Genomic DNA, 16871 nt, shown 5'->3' with positions numbered 1-16871 from the left:
AACTTTTGCAAACGAATCTCTCAGTCGTTTGAATATTTAAAAATATTGTGGTTATAAGAAATCTAGATTTACTCTGACCATGCTACATCAGTGTCTGTGAGAGTTTTGTAAGAAAATTTTAGTATGTATAGATTTTTCCTTTCGGAGTTTTGATGCCCATAATGCCAATTGACGGTTTCCTCTTGGAAAAGCTAAGTTCAGAATAAATCTTACGGAGTACTCCCTCCGTTCCATATTATAAGACTTTCTAGGGCCCCGTTCGTTTCCCCACGTAAGAACTTACCCCTCGTTTTCCGTGCGCACGCTTCCCGAACTGCTAAACAGTGTATTTTTTGCAAAAATTTTCTATAGAAAAGTTGTTTTAAAAAATCATATTAATCTATTATATATTTTTTTAATAATTAATAATTAATAATTAATTAATCATGTACTAATATATTACTACGTTTTCCGTGTCAGGGACAAGTTACCTTATCCTCACCAGTCGAACACGACCTAGGTTTGGTTAGATTCATCCATTTATCCATGTATATAGTTTGTATATGTGTCTAGATTTATTAGCACCCGTATAAATCTAGATAAAGCTACGAAGTCTTATAATGTAGAAACGGAGGTAATATTAAATTTCTGTATTTCAAGGATTTCTTAGTGGAAAAATACCAATACATAAATTTTATAACATTTTCTTTAGAATTAGATTGGTTATCTAAAATTCTCGTAAAATTCATCGGTTTAAAATAGGCATATCTTTCTCATTACCTCTGAGTTTCAAAGTTTACGCTTAAAATATATCCAAACGTACGTAGTATCTAAATACCAAATTTAGTATTAGAAAAATATAGTACATCTCGATACATTCTTGAGAACGATAAAATTGCTCTTCTATATTTACATTACATTGTTACATGCTTGCTTCATAAGGACTAGGCTGATTTTGGATGGTGAAAATTATCAGTCGTTACTCTCTAGATTAATCCTGGTTTTGGTGAGATGATCAATTCAATCACCTTGGTCTCTTGGAGACGACGAGGCCAGCTTGTCTTTTTGGCTGTGAGTTCATCACGTTTGGAAAATTGCAGGGACAGGATATCTAACTCGGACCGTTGGCTGTGTTCTTAGCCACGGTAGCTAGCCTTCCCCCGGAGCTGACAAGGCGAGCTCCTCCTCTGGATACACCCTATATCAAAGGCTATGGAATGTTTTACGCTAAGCGCAAATGGAAACTGACGAAGTTAGAGTGACGTGATCGCTGACATCTGAACTCATACACGGTGGGTCCGATATGTCGGTACCCATGTCAAAAGAAAGTAACATTAGGATGTCAATCTGCTTTAGGTAGATCTTGTAAATATTTCATTTTATGATTTTTTTTACCTTGTAAATGATAATGTGGTCAAATTTCTTGTTAGAGATGTATAAGCATGGGAAGCACCTCTAATGTAATGGTTGATTTTTTTTTTAGAACTGTATTGGTTGAATTACGAGTGGACGTCTATAGCCATTACGATTCTTTGGTTTTAAAAAAATTCGATGAACTTATATTCAGAGAGCAACTTATATTTGATCCATAAACATTATCAGTGTACAGTCACGTTATTTTCTTATAAGTTTTTTTTTTACTTTTTGTATTATCTAGTTTTGTAATAGATATTTGTGAATATAAACAGCCGAATAATCATTACAAATTTGAAGAATTACCTCAGAAATAAGATGTTTAAAAGGTGTGTCTCTACAATACACCATAATCAATAATGAGAAAAGGACCAACATATTCTTATGTGTGGCGCATGTGGATACGCCCTCACATAAAGTGAAAAATGCAGCGGGATAAAATGATCTCGACATCTTCAAATAACGGCATCATCACCATGTCGCTACACTGCAGGTAAAAGTTTTCTTTCTTTTTGCAGGAGGTGGCAAGAATGCAAGATCATGCTGCATTGATGCTCCAATCCATGACTCCTTTCTCTTCTTTTTTTTTCACTGATGCAGATCATGCAGTCATTCTGGCAAGACGGATAAGTTCCAAGATTTCGAGTGCATTCAAATCACTGAACTTTCAGCTCTATTTACACCATCATCGTCTACTCATATTTCCATCGATTCCACAATGACACATCATCACAGATTCACAGGTTTTTAAAAAACAATGATATATAAGTATATAACCATGCACCGTTTCCCCTTAAAAAAAATCGTGAAAATTCAAATACAAACACAAAAGCAAATATACCACATATACCTCTCTTTATGAAAGCTGCCACACAAACATCTCTAACACATTTCTTTTCCTTTGAATGACATCTATGAATCTTTTGTATTTAGCTTAAACAAATGACCATCTTTATCATCGTTTGACAGCGAACAAACAAAACAAAGAATAGTACATCCGAAGCCAATAAGGTTGAATCCACGAAGAGATTTTTGGATATCGTCGCACCCACATCTTTTTTTTTTCTTTTGCTTATATGCTTATAAGTTAAAATTTAAATTTTCAACCTAAAATTTAGAGTTGATTATAAAGTTTTTTATCATAGTTTATTTTTTTTAGTCTTTGCTTTTAGAACGCTAAGAATACATATATAAAAAATTTATTTATAAATCATTTCTCGTTCATAAATATATTGTTTGATTATTTTCACGCAAAAGCCAAAAGAGGAGCCTTCTTGGCTTGGAAAGACGAGTTAGGGCATGCACTATGCGGTTACATAGCGAGTACCCTTATCCATCCACATGCAGAATTCCCGTTTAGCTCGGACTGGGTCGCGCCCCCACGAAGCTCTCCGTGCCCTGCAGATGGAACACTTGCCTCGTCAGGCTTTTTACAAAAGCAACCAACTTTTTTGTTAGAGAGTCAGCGAAGGGAGAAGAGAGCAACCAGCGCACGCCGAGCTCGGCAGCCTCCGATGCGCTACCGCCGAAGACCTCTGCCGGCGCCGAGCTCTCCCGCCCCCTGCACCCTCCCCTTCCCCCACCCCCGGCCGCCGCCTAGTCGCGCCTCACAAGCTTCATTTTCCCATCACTCGGACTAGAGTTGTCGATCCGGGCCGCCCCAACCGCCGACGGCCACCATGCTGTAGATCTGGGTCGCCTCGACCGCCACAGGATGTGCCGGCCACCGAGGCCAACCCGTCGCCGCCGTTGAGGTTGCTCGTCGCCCGCTGCCTCCAACGCCGCCGTCGCCACCGCCGAAGCAGACCGAGAGAGAGCGGAGAGAGAAAGGAGAGATCGAGAGAGAGGGGAGAGATGGAGAGGACATTGAAAAGTGAATGCATAAAAAAAGAAAGTTTTGATGGGACCCACGTGAAAAATAATGCGCTGTGAAGCATGTATCCTATATGTGGCTTTGTTCTATGTGGCATTTCTTTTTTCCGAGGGAATGGCTTGCATAGCGCATGCCTTTAGGATGAACAGAAGCGCGCACAGCATTTTAGAGGAATATTGTATTTTCCAGAGAGAAAAGAAACACCACCCACAAAAAACCAAAAGAAAAGGAAGAAAGTAGAATGGAATTGACCAACAACACACCCACAAGTTCACAAGAGCACCCAAGAAACGAAAAGCAGAAGCACACAAAAGGGTTTCAGGAAAAAGCAAGCAGAAGCAGGTTTTGGTGAAAATCGCAGCTAGCGACAGAAGGTGGCGCATGCTGCAGCGTCAGCAGCAGGAGGGAAGGGAAGGCCTGCTGCTTTGGAGAAGCCAACTTGGGGGCTGGGTGGCCAAGGTAGAGTAGAGCATTCTTTTTGTCTCTTGCTAGAGTGGCAGCCCCTGCACTTATGCACCCCAAAGGGGGAGAAGCAAAGACAGGTCTAGCAATGCTGAAAAATTAGGTAAATGTATAGTAGTTGTTTATACTTTTAGATCTTTTAATGGAATAAACCGGTTTCTAATTATTTGTTTGCGGAGTAATTTTTTTTGGCCATATCACCCGCCAAAATCATTTATGGGGATGGAAGTTTCGGTTTTCTTGAGCCTAGATAAAAACACTCTACTTGATTTTTTTTTAATTTAGCCCTTTTAGAAAACTCTCAAAGCGCTCGTAAACATTATTTCTCCTCTCACACCTCTTCCCTTCAAATCCACCCATGTGTGATACTTTTTTCTTCAGGCTTTAGGTTTTATGAGGAAATCAGGCATCAAGGTATCCCCTCCATTCGCCTATTCTTTTTCAGCTTTATTAGTTTATTTTGGAGATCAAAGTGTAATCCTAAAATGGAGTCCGTGTCAAATATGTATTATTAAATCTTGCTTTACTTGATTTGAGAAATATAGAAGTACGTGTGTATGATGTGATTGTAGGTTTGTATGGAAATTTTTTTAGGTGAGACTTGTAGGATTATGGGTGCGTATGAAAAAAAATAGTTTATTTAGGTATGTTTTGTTTGATGTTAATGTTGGTAGTTTAGAAAATATAATTTCAATGAAGAAATTTGGCCTGACTGTAGTTAGTTTTTCTTGGCTACTATTAACTTTCAATTTTGCCACCGATATAGATGGATAGAGTTGTTTGTGTTTGTTATGATGGTAGAGTGGTAGAATCATATGCTAGTGCACATGTTGAGTTTGAGCATATTAGTTTGAAGTTGCAATGTTTTAAGACACATCTCAAATTTAATGAGTTGAAATCATAGGTGAGAGATGTTCTTGGATGGACCGAAGACCATGAACAGATTACTTTGTATGGTAGATATGATGTTGGACAAGGATATAAATATATCATTAGTTTGCTTGGTCAAATAGAGTGAGAGATTTATGTAACAGCCCGCCCTCCAGAATCACCTAGCCTAGCCCAATCGACGGGCAGTACCACTTACACATACCACATCACTTACACTTTTATCCTCACTTCATATAAAAGGGTCAACCCGGGAGTGATATGGTTAAAAAGGTGAAGCCTTATAAGTTGGTTTCACCCTTGCTAAACTAGCAAGATGCTACTAAACATGCGCACACAACTCGCATGGGTCATACATGCCATTTGGGGCCAGGATGTCACAATTCATATAGACATGATGTAGGAATCATAGTTTAGATCGTAGAGTTGTTTGCTTCAAAGATTTTATGTACATTTGAAACAAAAACTAACTTAGATCTAAATAAGTCTCCCCATTGTTATTTTGTGAAAGTTAATACTGTGGTAACATCTCATCATGTGATGTTAGTCGTAGAAAAATAAATGTGAAGTCAAAGATGGAAATAGTGGGGGAAGATTTGGAGGAGGCACAGGTTCACAAAAGAAAATTGGTTGATAAGTTTGAATTATTTAGATAGGGAGGTATGTACTCGATGATGTTAAAGGAACTAAGGCCGTGTTCGGCACACAAGTTAGTTAACTAAACATCTCTCGTTTTCCGTGTGCACACTTCTCGAACGGCTAAACGGTGTATTTTTATAAAAATTTTCTATAGGAAAGTTGTTTTAAAAAATCATATTAATCTATTTTATATTTTTTAATAATTAATTAATCATGTACTAATCTAATACTACGTTTTCCGTGACAGGGCATAAGTTCTACTGCCGAACTCGGCCTAAGGGCAATAAAGAGAGAGATGACACACAATTATACCAGTGAAAGTAACTTCTGAGAAGGAGTTAGTTGTTGACGATGGTGATAATGCAATGTGTTTCAGCAACATTGCTCAGTCCAATACATCTAATGATGCCAATAGTACTGAAGAGTCGAGTGACGATCGAAACGATGAACCAATAACTGAAACATATCAGGAGGAATTTGCTACGAACTCAGAAGATGATCATCCATTCAAGACATTAACCAAGGATGAACAAATAGCTTCGAATGAATGTTCTGCATTTGAAAAAGGGTTTTGGAAGAAATTCTTCTATCCATAAATTTAGTGACCGGACTCAACTTGTGTGTCAACTTCTATCCATAAATTTGAAAAAGGTAGTTTTAAATGACGGTGTCAACTTGTGTGTCATGCCTGAACCATTTGAGAAGGGTGCCCTTGTTAAAAAAGTTAAGTACTCATCGATGAAAATGCACTCGTTCTGGGACGGAGTTAGGCCCCGTTCGTTTTCCCTCTTCCTAACCCCAGATTTCTCCGTTTTCCACGCGCACGCATCCCGAACTGTTAAATGGTGTGTGTTTTAGTGATCTAAAAGTCAAGGTTGAAAAAAATTAAGATAAAAATACCTCAAAATCAACTCCAACTTTAAGAATAAAAATTTAAATTTTTGCTTATAAGCATAAGCTAAAGCGAAACTATGGGGTTGAAGATGATCACATAGAATACATTACCAGTGAAAGATAAATTAAATATTAGCTATTACAAACATTAGACATGCACTAATAATTTTTTAAGAAACTTCATATATAATAATTTTAAAAAATAACTATTTGGTAATCGTGCTTACATAAAACAAGAACAGTTTTTACCCTTTGTCCTCCTCCCAAATGGAGTCTAATATACTGTCAATCCTAAAATTATTGCCAGATGCAGATACATGGGTTATTTGATACCACATGCATTTTAAGCGTTCGGAAATTTGCTGTATCACCTTTCAGCAAACCAAACCATCCAAATTAACCAAGAATAAGCCTTTTTTCATAAAAAAAAACCTTTTACCTAAGTAGGGAAATTGGCTCCAACATTGGAGTACTACTCCCTCCGGTCAAAAGTATATGTTATTTAGAATAAGATTTGATTAAACTTCTAAAATTTCGATCATTGATAATTTTTGAATATGTAATTTAAATTTAAATACACGATAAACGATACGTATGGATTTCTCAAAAATTTATAACATCAAACATATTATATTTTATAAATTTATTATAGCACAAAATTACTTATAGTATTTTAAAAGTTTAAGTAAATTTTATATTACATAGTATAGGAGATAAATATTTTTGATCAAAATTAAGTACGGTGGGCACCGCGGCAGCGGCAGCGGCAGCACAAGCACCACAAAACCACGGCCGTCTGCTCTGCTCTCGGCCTCCCGCGTGCGGTTTTCCTCGCGCGTCTATCGGGTGGGTTCAAACCAAACCAAACCAAACCGCGGCACTAGCAATAGGCAGCAGCAGTAGCAGTGCAGCACAGTACACACACGGTACGTAGGCGCAATGCGGGTGAGACGTGTTGGCCGCCTCCACGCACGCACCAAGCAGATATAACTGCAATGCAAAAAAGGCACCGTCGTCGCTCCTCCCGCCCAAGATTCGCGTGTACGAGCCAGCGGATCGAGGGGGAAGAATAGTTTGGGTTTTGCAGGAGGTGGGGGCCAGCCATGCCTGAATGCATGCACGCGTTGGTGTCGCCGGCCACCGCCGCCAGCGCCAGGGGGACGAGCGCCCCGGCCGGACGGCCTGAAAAGCGACCTGCATGCGCCGGCGCAGTGCGGGTGCCGCTGTGTGTGCGCGCGCGTGTGGACGAGGACATCGTTTGCATGTGAGCATGAGGGTTGGAGTACGTTGGAGAGGATTGGGGAGAAACAGCGTTCTGCTTCCGCAGAAAAGTTGGTTATTATTAGAGTAATTTTACCATCATTGAGTAGGTACGTACCACTATTTTTTATATACCTCTAGATACTAAAAGGTATCAAATAGAAAAGAGTGGTACATTTTCAAGGATGAAAAAAAAAAGCTCTTATTATTAACTTGTTACGTGAGTTTGGCAATTTGGCTCTTATTGAAAACCTATTTTGAATCTGCACCAGCGCACAAACTTAGCTAATTTTACTTTGTTGTTACGTCATCTTTGTCTTCCATCCTCGTCGTCCTTTGCGTGCGTCCTCAGTGCATCCCCCATGGCCATGCCTAGACGACCTCAACGACTGGCGCGAGCGTCTACGAGCAAGTGTCTGTTGTTCAGCAACATCGAAACCAATACATCCAAGTCTAGCTTCCTGTCTTCTACACTAAACATGGACGACCTGCGTAATACCAATTTATTTTTTAACTCTGTAAGGTTGCTATAAATCATTTGTTCCAGCGGGGTTTAGCCGGTACCAATCTTTTCTGTGAGGGAGAGAATTTTTTTATAACATATAAATGAGGATCAAGATGAATAAACCAATTTGGTTTTAATGAGTTTTGAAGTGGTAAAGGTGTCACCATGTATATATCATCAAGTTTTCCTAGCTATAAGATTGATTGCATGAAGGGAGGATATGTGATTTTAAGGCGTAGAATTCCGTCTTATCATATTCTCTGTTTATCTCTTTATGACTTGTGATGATAGGTTGAATTACAAAATTCCTTCCAAAAAGGAGATAATTTTTAATATATCTCATGCACATCGCTTGTATCTAGTTAAATATTCCACAGTTAGAGTTGAACACAAATTTTTGTTTTTTCCTAGCATTCATAAGGCAATTCCATGAGGTACCCATATTTTACTGTCTTTTTTTTCATATAATGGTACCTCGGTATTACAAGTATATTAAATAACATTAGAAAGTAATGTTGTGTCTCCTAAGAGACTTAAACACATCCTCAAGGAATATAATCTAAAAACCACATTGGTTGCCATACTACAAAGGTAGGCCATACCTAGGCAAACTAGATTCAGCACTGAAATCCATCACATGCCACATTGCCAAACTTTCAAACAACAAAGTGTGAGGAGACCAAAAAGCTTACATCCATCTCCCTTGTGGTCCAAATGCTACTACCATTATAATCCCATGTTTGACTGTTTAGAAGGAGGGTAAGGACCATGTCTCCATATCCTTTGGTCCTCTTAATTGAGATAATCATACATTTTTTTTTTACAACGGTCACCCATGCATCTATGTATCCATTATCATCATCATAGATAGTCGACCTAATCATGTCATGAACCATTGGAAAACATGTTTGATCCCCGTGATCATGAGCTAGTTAGCTATAGTTAGATTGCTGGCATTGTGGTCCAATGCAAACCAAGGGGACTGATTAGTCCAGGGGTTACTTTTCAATCTAACAATAATCTAGGGTTAGCCATTGCTAATCAATTCCTCTTTATCGGTTAGCCACTACTAGCTGTTAAAGGCTATGAACAGCACACGGGATGGGTGGCACGGGAAGATGGGAGTGTTTTTGTTGGCGACGAAAGTTATCTCACTTTCATGGAGCATTTAACTTTTTGTCACTCTTAGGCCGTGTTCGGCCACCAGGTTTAGATATCTAACTCTCTTTTTTTTCCGCGCGCACGCTTCCTGAACTACTAAACGGTGTATTTTTTACAAAAATTTTCTATAGCAAAGTTGTTTTAAAAAAATCATATTAATCTATTTTATTTTTAATAATTAATAATTAATTAATCATGTACTAATTTATTACTATGTTTTCCGCGCCGGATAACTAACCCACATTTTCCTCCAAACGAACGCAGCCTTAGAAATGATACTTAACATATTTACCACCCGTTGTCTATGGCAGGTGGGCCCTCATGTGTCTATGACATGTGGGCTTAGTGACAAAAATTTAATTATTCCCACTTTTTTCATGATTATGTGCAAAAGCTAAGGAAAAATGTAAGAAACATTTGTAAAAAAACACATAGTCTAGATGTCATGGACAACAAAGTATCCTTCTGAGTGCATGTGTGCTTAGAGCAGGTACAATAGCAGACTATAGGCTAGTTATAAACATATTTTAAGGAGATAACAGAGAAAAGAGAAGAGTAGCGGGCTACAGATGTGTAGTCAGCGGTAGCACGGATTTCAAGACACAATATATGTATTACCGGTGGGACCATGTGTTAACAGCGTAGTATATGGTTTGTAGGTAACTATTATATAAATTGACTATTAGATTAACTATAGATGATTTGAAGCTAGTAATTAGCTATACTATTAAACTTGTTCTTATATTCAAAATTGCGACGAAGGCAATATATAGAACGGACTAAAGCATTTCCCTTAAAAAGAATCTTGAGTACATATATACATGTTGGTATGTGGTAAGTATGTTCTGTATGGGGCCAACTGGCCTTCACAATTTTTCAGATCTTAGCTGCTTGTCCGTAGCAAAATATCCCCCAAGCATCCATAGAGTAATCGCCGGTGCTTTGTACGTACATGGAACAGCATGTTTGACGAGATTTGTTCCGGCTCCAAATCCCATGTTTTATACATACTCTACTCCACGGTTTAATCATTAGCTGCACGCATCCCCAGGGGATTAGTTGTTGTTGATGATGTGTTGTTATCACACTAAATTACTAAGTTCAGATTAACTCGCCGGTAGGGAAGGCACCTAAACAAACGGCATGTGCTTCAGAAGTTTGGTGGTGATAGTTTGCGTTTTTTTAACGATATGTCATATTTACAAATAAAAATAATTTATAAATAAAACTTTTATATATGTATTATTAGTGGTATAAAAGAAAAGACTGATAAATAAACTATCATGAAAAAATATATAATCAATTTTAAATTTAAGGTTAAAAATTTAAATGTTAGCTCGTAAACGTAAACAGATGATGCCGAAGATCGTAGCCCTACTGGAGATAGGAGGTAAAATGGTTTGTTATCTTTTTCACGTGATGTTTCTCTTCGGGATGCTGAGGAAAGGCAGTCTAATTTGAAATCCATATTCAGACTAGAAGCACCAATATTGTTTCTGTTAAAAAACAACAGAGGATTTTACGATGTGTATGGCTACACGCCTGATCGAATCCTGTTTTATTCAAATTTCCTTTTTAATTTCCACCGGGAGGGCAAAGGAATACCAGTTGAATTTACGAAGAGATGGGGAGCTTTTATGGATAAAGTTTTTGCACGAAACATATCATCTAGTAGCTTAGCAAAAGAACATGTCTTTACAAGATCCTAAGCAACTCTGAACGAGATGAAAACTACTTTATGCAATTTCAGTTTATTCTCTTCATTTTTGCATTGTTCCTTTTTCAGAATGCATATAGAACATTTGAGATACCGTTCAAGTAAATTAAACTCTCCATAATTTTCTTGGGAAGAACATAATAAGTACTGCAATAAATATGAGCAACCTAATAATATGCCAGTAAGCCGGTTGAAAGACCTTTGCAGCCTTCTCTTGGCCCACCCATATAGTAGTTAGCTTATTATTATTAATACATAACCAACTTATCTCATGGAGTTTTTTTTGGTTCATATGTCTGGGCCGACTATAAGCTTACAACCCACTTCATGTCTCTCTCCTATTTCTCCTCCAACTCAGCGTTTAGCCAGCCTACAATTTGTTATTATACTTACTCTATAATATTAGTGATTACAAATGCAAGCATGCACGTACGGTGTGGCCCTGGAGGCTGCATCCTCCATGATTACTGGCTACTATGAGATCCCCAAAGAGATTCGGTGAGTCCCCCACTGTGGTGGACACCATGCTTTCTATTTCGTTTTCGTTGAGTCTCTTCTGTTGGTGGATGCATGCTTGCTAGCCAACATCAAGAAAGCTCTATTCCAATATGAACTACTCCTACCTAGCTATCAAAACCTTTCTCCCTTTGCTATCAAAACATTTCCCTTTGAGTTATGTTTGTGTGACATAGACTGTTTATGTTTAATAGATTACTTTGTCTTTTTTGTGGATGACAATGTAATGCATTTTATGCACTCTCTTGCCTGCTAAGGTCATTTATAACACGACAAAAAACTAGGCAATAAGCATTAAATATATCTTGCTCAAGGACGAATTCAGCGTGGGGCTGTGGGGGCCATAGAAAATAATGGGGAGGGGAAGAAAAGGGGGGCCGAAGGAACAAGAAGATAACCAGCCCTGCAAACTTTAGATTCTAGATCCGCTCCGGGCCCTTCTAGTAGATAAGAAACATCGTGGGAGTAGTAAGTAACTACTAGCCCGCTAAGGGCATGTTCATTAGGAGAAACTATTATGGGCTCTATCTTAAGCTACGTCAGTAGAAAAAACTCCTCATACAAAAGACAGTCTATTAAGTTGACTCTTCATAATTACGAATTAATTAATTGCTCGTTCGCATTCTATCCGGTCAGCGTCTCTGATTAGAATCAGCACACGTACAAATCAGATTTTCTGTTTGTCTCCCCGTTTTATGCGCCAATAGTCGATGTTTTGCTGACTACATGTAAAACAATCACTTTTCTCTCTCCTATCCTCTCTCTTCCACGTCAGCGAGCATGCAGAAACGGCAATGAGAGCCTTTGTACGTGGCCTAAGGGTATCCATAATATAACGAAAACAAGGTAATAAGCAGTAGATATATCTTCACTACCAGATAAGAAACACTAGAGAGTAGTAAGCAGCTACTTTCACAAGTTTATTGCTAGTACGAAGGAATAAACTGTACTAGTGGATCACATTTGAACATTTTTTACTCACGGAAATGGTCGTGGTTGGGTGAAATTTTGATTATTTTTTATAGCAGATCCCACGTTATTCTCACTTCCTAAATACATACATTATATATTGTGGTGCTTAACACAGCTACAATTACCTTGTCATGGGGTTGACATAGCTATAAGATTTTAGAGAATACTTTTGAAAAACAAATCACCATATGCCACTCTACTAAGAGCAATAGCTCCTCTTTTAAAAAAAATGAAAAAGAAAGAAAGACACATCATCAAGCTTATATCGGTGAAAATAAAAATGAGGGAGGGGGGGGGGGGACATGTCAGCTTATACTAGGATCCGTAATTTTCTGTTTATGTTTTACTTATATGCTAAAATTTGAATTTTTAGCCTTAAATTTTGATAGTAGGTTTTTTATCGTAGTTTATTTTCCTATATTGACATTAGATCACTAAGAACACGTATATAAAATTTTTATTTACAAATTAGTTTTCGCTTGCAAATATATCGTTTGGAATCATCATTTTTGTTCGGAGCAAGGCACATTGTTTCCTTGCAACTATAACACAATTGTAACAGATCTCAAATTCTCAACTAGGGTAGATATAATGTTTTGGTTCTTCGTCTTATTTGATTTTTTTTAATTAATATTTTTATTGTTACTAGATAGTAAATTATGGATAATATTTTATGCGTGACTAATTTTTTAAATATTTTATAATTTTTTAAATGACGAAGGGTCAAATTTTAGACACAAGTTAAAAAATAAAATTATTATAGAACAAATGTAGCACTAAAGAAAAAATATATATAATTGAGAGAGAGAGAGAGCATCCAAGAGCACAATTGCACAAAGGATCTGACATACAAAAAGGGCACTCTAGTGTGTGGGGGAGAAGGAGAAAGAGCAGCATGGGAGGGTCCAGTCCAAAATGTTTTCGTGTTTGGGATGAGGAGGGCAGGAGAAAGCATCCCCTGGTAGCAGCAGCCCCTGCATCGCAGCATGCCTCGTGCCCCTGCCCTTGCCTTTGGCTTGCCTGTTTGGCCCATGGCCCCCCCCCCCCCCCCCCCCTCTCTCTCTCTCTCCTCCCAATTCCCGAGCCAAACACAAGCGCAGCTAGCTACAGTTTTGCACGGCTACCACCAAATATAATAGCAGGCTATAAACTGGCTATATGTTTATGTGGAGGAGAGAGAGGATGAGAGAAAATATAAGAGTAGGTACAATAGCAGGTTATAAGCCAGCTATAAATATATTTTAAAAAGATAAGAAAGGAGAGAGAAGAGAGATGGACTACTAATTTATAGCCAGCTGCACACGGACTCTAAGACAAAATATGTGTATGACATATAGGACCATGTATTGATGTTTTGTATGTAACTGTTGTATGAGTTGGCTATTAGATTGGCTATAGATGAATTGGAGCTAGTAATTGGCTATACTATTGAACTTGCTCTAAGCAGGTTGTTAGCTTGTAGTCAGCTTGGGCACAGGAACCAAGAAACTCTGTGAGAGTGATATGTGGGTCATGCATTAATGATAAAGAGCTAACTAATATGTGAGTGGACTAAGAAAAGACTATAGAAAATCTTATAACTAACTTGTTGGCTATATTATTAGCCTTGCTCTACTGTGGAGTGGATGACGGTGGTGGCGGCAGCAGCAGCCTGCAAAGCTGTGTGGTCTTTGATCTTTTTCTGTTGTTGTGTATTCAAGTCTTGAGGAGATGGAAACCTACCACTGGTTGCTGGGTACTGGGTAGTACACCAGTGGTCCAGCTTGTGAGCCGAGCTCCTGCATAGTTCTCGAAAATAAAAATTTTATAGGTCATCTCAAATGTTTGTTTTGGACACGAATAAAAAAATAAATTTCATACCTCGTTTAAAAATCACGAGACAAATCTTTTTTTGCCTAATTAATCTAACATTAGCATGTGTGGGTTACTGTTGAACTTATGACTAATCATGGGTTAATTAGGCTCAAAAAATTCGTCCCACGATTTCCCCCTATCTATGCAATTAGTTTTATTTTTCATCTATGTTTAATGCTCTATTTAGTTGTCCAAAGATTTACTGTAATATTTTTGAGAAAAACATTTTAGAAACTATCAAATTACAAATAGTAAAGTAGTAGATAAGTAGAAATGCATATATATAGAGAGAGATAAGTAGACGAGGATTGTTTTTGTGTTTGTCCCTATAACGGTAGGAAAGAAAATTTTTATTTTGTTTTTCTATACTTCAGTAATATAAATGGAACAAATTTCCTTCGGGAATCCAAATTATTTGTTTTTCCTTCAAAGATCCTAGGTTTTTGTTTGGTCCCCTACTCATTTCAATGTCTACTCTCTCATTTTCCACGCAAGAACTTTTCAAACTATTAAACATTGTGTTTCTTAAAAAAATTATATAGAAAAGATGCTTTAAAAAATTGTATTAATCTTTTTAGGTTTTTAAGCTAATACTTAACTAATCAAGCGCTAATCTGCCGCAACGTTTTATGTGCCACCGGGGAGGGTTCCCAAATCCCAGTCCCTACTCCAGAACACAGAAATTAAAAATACATAAATAAAAAACAGGAATAGAAAGAACTAAGTGTAAAACTAAGGAATCGAAACACAAGAATGGTGAAACATGAGCACCCCATATTTTCGCTATAAGCCAAAATTTGAATTTTTAACCTTAAATTTCAATTTAATTTTGAGGTTTTTTCAGCAAAGTTTATTTTCACTTTAGATTGCTAAGAAGATATATATAAAAGTTGTATTCATAAATTATTTTTTGTTTATAAATATATCGTTTGGCTTTTTCTATAAAAACCAAACAATCACATGAGGTGTTTGTATCCTAGGAAAAAAAGAGAGGAGATATAGAGAGTAAGGCCGTGTTCATTTGAGCCTTGATAAGTTTACTTACCTCGGCGTAAAAAACGTAGTAATAGATTAGTACATGATTAATTAATTATTAATTATTAAAAAATTATAAAATAGATTAATATGATTTTTTAAAACAACTTTCGTATAGAAAATTTTTACAAAAAATACACCGTTTAGCAGTTCGAGAAGCATGCGCGTAGAAAACGAAAGAGATAAATTAACTTATGGGAGGTGAGCGGATGCGGCCTAAGGAAGAGTGTGTGTGAAGGAAATTTCCTTTCAGCTTTGATTAAATGTTTTATTTCCAGTTAAATTTGAGGAATGAACTATTCCAATTTGTAAATGATTAGAACAATTCATCTCCCTTACGCCAAAATGGCTTATAGGAAAATTTTCCAAAGGAATCTAAACTACACAGTTCTTTTGAAAATCCCATTATCCAAACGGGGCCTAGGTAATTAAATGATCAATTACTGAATGACAGATTGAGAATTCTTAATCCATTTTGGTAGAAGTAATGATTTGATGATAATCATCCTGAAGAATGTTTTGAGCTGTGGCATTTGCTTGTGAGCTATGGTTTGTAGCAACACTGAGTGACTGATAACTGATTTTTTGCAGCTAAATCCCAGTTTTTTGGCTTGATTAGATGATAAAAGTAGATTATGCAATGCTAATATGAATTAACTATGTTTATTTAAAAATGTTTTTTAAATATCATAATAGATTACATTTTTTTTGCAACATCACAAATTTGTAATATAGAAACTTTGTGGAATGATAATGGATAAACTGTAAAGGGGCATTTGTCTGAATTATTGATAACTGATGCAAAGCTTTTCCAGGCCTCTTCGTACGGTCATACCGCAGGATTTTCACGAGAAACCATTTAATTCCTCCATTTTTTTTCTCTAAAAATACTCCAAAGTCCAAACCGATGAGGGCCTAGGCAACTATCCTGTGTTAACTTCAGGATAATTAATTTATCTGAAGGTGTGACTTAAAACTGCCTAATACTCCAGCTTCGGGATGAGCTTTCACATGTGAATGAGCAATTTTTCTATTCTCCACCTCTTTCACAAAGACAAGATCTTTCAAATGCAAAGCTTCAAATATAGCATATCCATCCAACGCAAATTCAGCAAAAATAAATAAATAAATAAATACAGCAGGTTTACATCAAACTGGGGTTGCAGACTTGCAGTAGTTGCACTTGCACCCCATTTATGAAAAGAGAGGCTTTTCCCTGCAACAACCTCAACTGAAAAATTATGGCATGTTTAGTTCCAAAAACATCATATCGAATCTTTGAACATTTAAATAAAGTATTAAATATATATTAACATTAAAACTAATTACACAGTTGTAGGGAGAAATTGTGAGACGAATCTTTTGAGCCTAATTAGGACATGATTAACCATAAATGCTACAGTAACAAACATGTGCTAATAACGAATTAATTAGACTCAAAAAATTCATCTTGTGGTTTCCAGGCGGAATCTAAAATTTGTTTTTTCATTCATATTTAAAAACCTCTTCCAAATCAAATAAAACTTTTTACCACAAATTTTTGCCAACTAAACAGGCCCGTAGAAAAAAAAGAGATGACCAGCAGCAGGCCACCACAGGCTCAGCTCCTGCCTACTGCTGCTGCTCTGCTTTGGTAGAGCTAGCCGGACGCAGTAAAGATGCCGAGTTAATACCACCATCCCTCACCAAACAGCTTCTCTCTC

This window comes from Oryza brachyantha, chromosome 6, assembly GCF_000231095.2.
Source record: "Oryza brachyantha chromosome 6, ObraRS2, whole genome shotgun sequence".
Lineage (NCBI taxonomy): Eukaryota > Viridiplantae > Streptophyta > Magnoliopsida > Poales > Poaceae > Oryza > Oryza brachyantha.
This window is presented reverse-complemented; position numbering follows the sequence as displayed.